At 57.4% G+C, this 6,232-nt stretch overlaps 1 pseudogene; it reads left to right on the top strand.

Moving 5' to 3' along the window:
- The first annotated feature begins 1,463 nt into the window (after positions 1-1,463).
- Positions 1,464-6,232, top strand: part of LOC106695125 — an 11,342-nt pseudogene continuing 6,573 nt past the window's right edge.

Raw genomic sequence — 6,232 nt, 5'->3', positions numbered from 1 at the left:
ATTGGAAAGAAGAGACGCCTCATCCAAAGGAGAAGAAGGAAGACTCCAGGTCAGACCCCTCGTGTGGAGTCACCTGGACCCTTCAGTGGGGAGGTCATGGTCTTTCCATCCCATGGCGCTGGGCCAGTGGGTGAGTCTCTAGGACATGGTGAACATCTTACCTGCCTCACAGCATTTGCAATAAGCAATGCCAGATGGGAGACAGACCAAAACATGAAAAGTCAATCAATTACTATTTCTTTTTACCAAATTATCTTATTAACCTGTGAGAGAGATTTTTTTCTTCATGAGGACACAAGAACACAAATATAGGGGGAAATGGTTGCAGATTTGCTCCTCAACCCTCATGTTCGATGCAACCAATTGATGTCTCTCGGACACCAATGTTTCCCTCTCTTTCCTCTCTGTCTCTCGGTTTCACTCTCTTTACAAATCAATGGAAGAAAAATATCCTGGGGTGAGGATTAAAAAAGTTTTTTTAAAAAAGGTGCTGACCTTTTAAATCATTGAAGAAATAAATGTACATCAAACCACAGGGTGGTACCAATACCTACACTGAATAATGAAAATTAAAAAGGCAGGAAACATGAAGCATTGGCACGAATGTGAACCTACCAGGACCCTTGAATCAGGGAAAGTCGTGGAAATGCTGAGGCCACTGGGAATCTGCTCAGAAGATCTATACTGATAAAAGGGTAGCATGCTAATTAGACTGGAAGCCCCTCCAGACAAAACCTATTGGCAGGGGCTGAAGCAGAGGCAGTTAGGGGCGACCAGGCCAGCAGGGGCTGAAGCAGAGGCAGTTAGGGGTGACAAGGCCAGCAGGGGAGGGCAGTTAGGGGTGATTAGGCTGGCAGGCAGAGGTGGTTAGGGGTGATCAGGCAGGCAGTCAGGTGTGCAGTTAGGAGCCAGCAGTCCTGGACTGTGAGAGGGATGTCTGACTGCCGGTTTAGGTGGGATCAGGCCTAAACTAGCAGTAGGACATGCCTGGAAAAGTCCCAGATTGGAGATGGTGCAGGCCGGGCTAAGGGACCCCCCCTCCCCCCATGAGTGTATTTCAGGCACTGGGCCTCTAGTTCTTTCATAAATGAGCTCCCTCAAGAGCTGTGGTTGGGTGTCCCATTGGGCTGTTCAGAGACAGACTCCCAGGGGCCAAGTCAGAACCATATCCTGCATCTCGCCCTCTCTGAGCAGGAGTCAGACCAGCCGACACATGAGACCCTGAGGATCAGGTGAGACCTCAGACACTGCTGACCAGCCTCTGAAGCCTGGACTCCCTGTGAGCCTCATCCTGGGGAGATGCAGAACCAGGCCCAGGGTGGGGCCCTCCCCTGGCTATGGATCCACAGCTGTGTAAACCCAGAAGGCGGCAGCAGCTCCTGACTCATCACATCCTGTGCGTCTCTGTCCTTCAGGTCCAGGCCTCCTCCATCTGCAGAGCAGGAGCCCTCAGAGCAGACGCCATGACATCCATCCTCTCTGCTCTCCTCTGCCTTGGTCAGTTGTGGTCACAGGGAGTGGGAGTAGGAGGGGCGGCTGCCCATCCTACTCCCCCAGGCTCAGGCAGCTGCAGTGGACGGGGCCCTGATGGGAAGGGAATCAGCTGAGATGCCCGAGTGCAAATCTCTCACAGGGACTCTCTTCCAGGGCTGAGTCTGGACCAGAGGACCCGTGTGCAGGCAGGTGAGTCCTCACCAGGGTCCATGTCCTTCCACTTCCTTCACTCCTGGGGCTCAGGAGGGAGCACAGAGGTGCTGGGATGAGAGGATCTTGGACTGAGCGGGGGGGGGGGGGTGAGGAGGAAGGTCTTTTGTAAAGCAGCCTCTGGCATCTGGGCTGATCCAGGCCCTGTGATACCCTGGGGAGCAATGTGACCGTCTGGTGTCGGGGAACCCTGGAGGCTCAGGAGTACCGGCTGTATGCAGATGGCAGTCGCTGGTACTTGGAGAGAAAGAAATTGCTGGAGCCTAGAGACAGGGCCAAGTTCCTCATTACAGGAAAGTATGCAGAGAGATATACCTGTAACTACCTCAGCCCCACTGGCTGGTCAGGGCACAGTGACCCCCTGGAGCTGGTGGTGACAGGTGAGAGGACACTCAGGGGTCCCAGCCTCAGGCTGTGCCCTCAGGAATGGGGTCTGCTCTCAGGGTGTTCCCCTCTCACAGCCCAGCCCTGGGGGACACGAGGGAGCTGTGAGCCCCATTTAACACGCTGCCTCCTCCTCTCCTAGGATTCTACAGCAAACCCAGCCTCTCAGCCCTGCCCAGCCCTGTGGTGACCTCAGGAGGGAACGTGACCCTCCACTGTGGCTCAAAGGAGTCATTTGATAGGTTCCTTCTGACTAAGGAAGGAGATCACAGGCTCTCCTGGACCCTGGGCTCACAGCTACAGCCCAGTGGGCAGTTCCAGGCCCTGTTCCCTGTGGGCCCCGTGACCCCCAGCTACAGGTGGACGTTCAGATGCTATGGCAATTTTAAGAAGCATCCCCAGGAGTGGTCTAACCCTAGTGACCCCCTGCATCTACTGGTCTCAGGTGAGCGGCCCCTGATCCCAGCCTCTCTGAGCACAGGCAGCTCAGGGTCCCGCCCCCAGGAGACATCTGAGGTTGGAGGAGAGTGAGGGTCAGAGTGTTGGTCACCCAGCAGAGATCTGCCCTCAGAGATGCTCTCACTTTTGTTGAATCCTCCCCATGAACTGGGTTGGGAAATTGTGGGCAGGGGGACTGTCTTTGGGGATCACAGAGCAGATGGAGAAGCGACCGAGTGATTTGGAGACTCTAGAGTGAGCCCCAGCCTCACCCCTCTCTATCCTCAATTCCAGGACCCTCTGGAGGCCCCAGCCCCCAACCCACAGGGCCCACCTTCACAGCTGGTGAGTCCTGGGGAGCTCTGCTCAGAGGGAGCACAACACTCCCCCGCCCCCAGCAAGTCCTGAGAGTCTGTCAGGGGATCAAGTGACCCAGAACCTCAAGGATGGGCTTGTGTCCCAGGGGGCTGGGAGTCCCAGGGTCTGAGCTGGTGATGGGTGGGGTGGTCGGGGCAGAGAGAGATGTGGAGTTGCAGGCTTGGGAGGGGGTGCTGAGCTCTAGTGGGAGAAGGCAGCCCTCACCCCACACCTGTTATCCTCATCCCCAAGAGGCTCTAAGTAAGGCCCACAGAGGGGTAGGTGAGAGTCTGTGGGGAGATGGTGGGTTCCTCCATGGGGACAGGGGCTGAACCATGGGGGTTAAGGGGTTCAGTGTCTGGGCTTCAGTGTCTCTAAGTGAAAAGGAGGGAATTCTTGTCCAGAGCTTAGATTTCCTGACGGTTCTGGCCCTGACCTCCTGGGAGAGGGGCCTCACAGGGAAGCCCCCAGGTCGTGATGTTATGGGGCCTGTCCCCTCTGTCTCAGTGACGGTGACACTGTACAGGGAGGGACAGGCAGGACAAGGGTCCGGGCACCCAGTCCTACCCCTCAGCTCAGGCTCAGCTCAGAGGAGGGAACAGGGTGGATCAGCCCTGGCTCAGCTCCAGGCTCTGCTGCTCCTGCTGTGGGGCTGGGCGGTCCCTTCTCTCCTCTGAGTGTCGGGTTCCTGTCTGCTCATCCCTGGTCCCATCCTGCTCACAGGCTACTGGGAGATGAGATGACATAAGGGCCTCACAGAGCTCAGGAAGACAGAGCCCCCAGCCCAGCCCGACCTTCCCAAGGGGCGTCAGGGCCTGCAGGGTGGAGACCAATGAGGGAGAGACTCAGAGTCCACACCACACCCTGTCCCTGCTGTGCTGGGGGCAGGTAATGAAGAAGGACCCTCAGCTCCAGAGGAGACGTGGACAGGCCCCTGCAGAGGAGGAGCCTAGAGCAGAAAGCTGATGTCCCCCTGGGGGGCAGGGTGAGGACAGGACAGGGAATTCACAGTCCTGGGTTGCAGTCCCGGCCCTGCCCCATCCAGGCTGGGTGACCTGGGGCAGGTGATGAACCTCTCTGAGCCTCAGTGAAGTGAGTGGTGGGTCAGCATCCCTGGTGCATGAGGTGAGAGGAGATGAGTGACAGACCCCAGCAGAGCCTCACACACAGTAGGTGCTCATGAAATGGCATCACTGGCTCATTCATGACGTCATGAGGGGGAGACAGGCTGCCAGGTCTTTCAGGTCTGATTCCTTTCCTGGAGTTGTCCCCAAACTCTCTATCTGGGCTGACCCAGGCCCCATCGTCACCAAGGGGAGTCCCATGACCATCTGGTGTCCGGGGTCTCTGCAGGCTAATGTCTACCTTCTGTATAAAGAGAGGGGCTCTGAGCCCTTGGATACCAGGATCCCACAGGACTCCAGCAACAAGGCCGGTTTCCTCACTGAATCTCGGAACTCACCCCACGTAGGACTACCAGTGAGCACATTACACCACTGGTTACATAGGCTGCTGGCGTGACAACCCCATGACAGGCAGGGCCAGCATCCAAGTGACCACCACCTGTGTGTCTGTCTTGCCACCCTGCTGGCCCCACAGTCTGCTCCATCTGCTCAGCTGTGGCCACTGGGAGAAGACGCCATGAGCCCCACCCTCAAGGCCCTGCTCTATCTTACTGAGAAGGGAGGAGGGGGAGGGGACCCCAGGAAACAGGAGGCTCATGGGGAGGAGGGATCTGCTTAGGGTTCAGGGCAAATCTCTCACAGGGACTGTCTTCCAGTGCTGAGTGTGGGCCTCAGGACCCCAGTGCAGACAGGTGAGTCTGTCCCCAGGTTCCCTGCTCTGCTGTTCTCTGGGGACATGGGCCACCCCCCAGGCAATAGGGGAAGGGGTGCAGATCTGTCTGACAGAGGGGGGCATCTGGGACTGAGACCTGGGGACCAGGGGTGGGAATGTCCTGTGACCCAGCCTCTGATTCTTTCCAGAGACCCTCCCCAAACCCACCCTCTGGGCTGAGCCAGGCCCTGTGATCCCCAGCGGGAGCCCCATGACCATCTGCTGTCAGGGAACACGAAAGGCTAAGGAGTACCTACTTTATAAAGAGGGAAGCCCAGCACCATGGAAAGAACAGAAGCCACTGGAGCCTGGGGACAAGGCCAAGTTCTTCATCACAAGCATGACAGAGCATGATGCAGGGATATATCACTGTTACTACCTCAGCCCCACTGGCTGGTCAGGGCACAGTGACTTCCTGGAGCTGGTGGTGACAGGTGAGAGGACACTCAGGGGTCCCAGCCTCAGGCTCTGCCCTCAGGAAGGGGGTCTGCTCTCAGGGTGTCTCCCTCTCACAGCCCAGCCCTGGGGGACGTGAGGGAGGTGTGAGCCCATTTAACATGCTGCCTCCTCCTCTCCTAGGATCCTACAGCAAACCCAGCCTCTCAGCCCTGCCCAGCCCTGTGGTGACCTCAGGAGGGAACGTGAACCTCCAGTGTGGCTCAGGGCAGGGATTTGACACATTCATTCTGACTAAGGAAGGAGATCACAGGCTCTCCTGGACCCAGGACTCAGAGCCACAGCCCAGTGGGCAGTCCCAGGCCCTGTTCTCTGTGGGCCCCATGACCCCCAGCGACAGGTGGACGTTCAGATGCTATGGCTATTACAGGAACAGCCCCCAGGTGTGGTCAAACCCCAGCGATGCCCTGGACCTCCTGGTCTCAGGTGAGGCCCCTCACCCTGTCTTTCTGTTTGTCAGCTCAGGGTCCAGTCCTCAGCACAATCATGGGCTGAAAGGAGAGTGAGCTGGCTGTAGAGATGGTCACTTAGAAAGTATTTGTCCCTTAGACACAGCCTTACCCCTGTTCACCCCTCTCTCTCTTCTGTTGCCAGAAGGTGTCTCAGGTGGACAGTGAGAGGGTCTTAGTGTGGGGACCCCAGGCAGATGCAGGAGAAGTCCGAGTGAGGTGGGAACTCTAGGGTCAGCCCAGGCCTCCCACCTCTCCTGTTCTCCTTCCCAGCACCCTCTGGGACCCCAGCTCTGCACACATATGTCCTCTTTGCTCAGATGGAGACAGACCACCCCAGGATGTCTGAGTCTCTCAGAAGATCTAATGACCCCCCATAGACCTAAGGACAGGCTTGTGTCCCAGGGGGACTGGGAGTCAGGGAGAGATCTCAGGGGAACCACAGGCCTCCAGGGTCTCCGAAGATTCACCTCTTCTCCCCTCACATGGAGTCAGGCCTTGTAGAGGGAAGTGAGGTAGGTGGCAGGTGGGGAGGTCATGGCTGATGGGAGTTGTTGGGGCTCAGCTTGGGAGGGGAGTCAGGCTCAAGTGGGGAGAAGGCAGACCCT

This window comes from Myotis lucifugus, unplaced genomic scaffold (genome assembly GCF_000147115.1).
Source record: "Myotis lucifugus unplaced genomic scaffold, Myoluc2.0 scaffold_862, whole genome shotgun sequence".
Taxonomy (NCBI): Eukaryota; Metazoa; Chordata; class Mammalia; order Chiroptera; family Vespertilionidae; genus Myotis; species Myotis lucifugus.
This window is presented reverse-complemented; position numbering and strand designations above follow the sequence as displayed.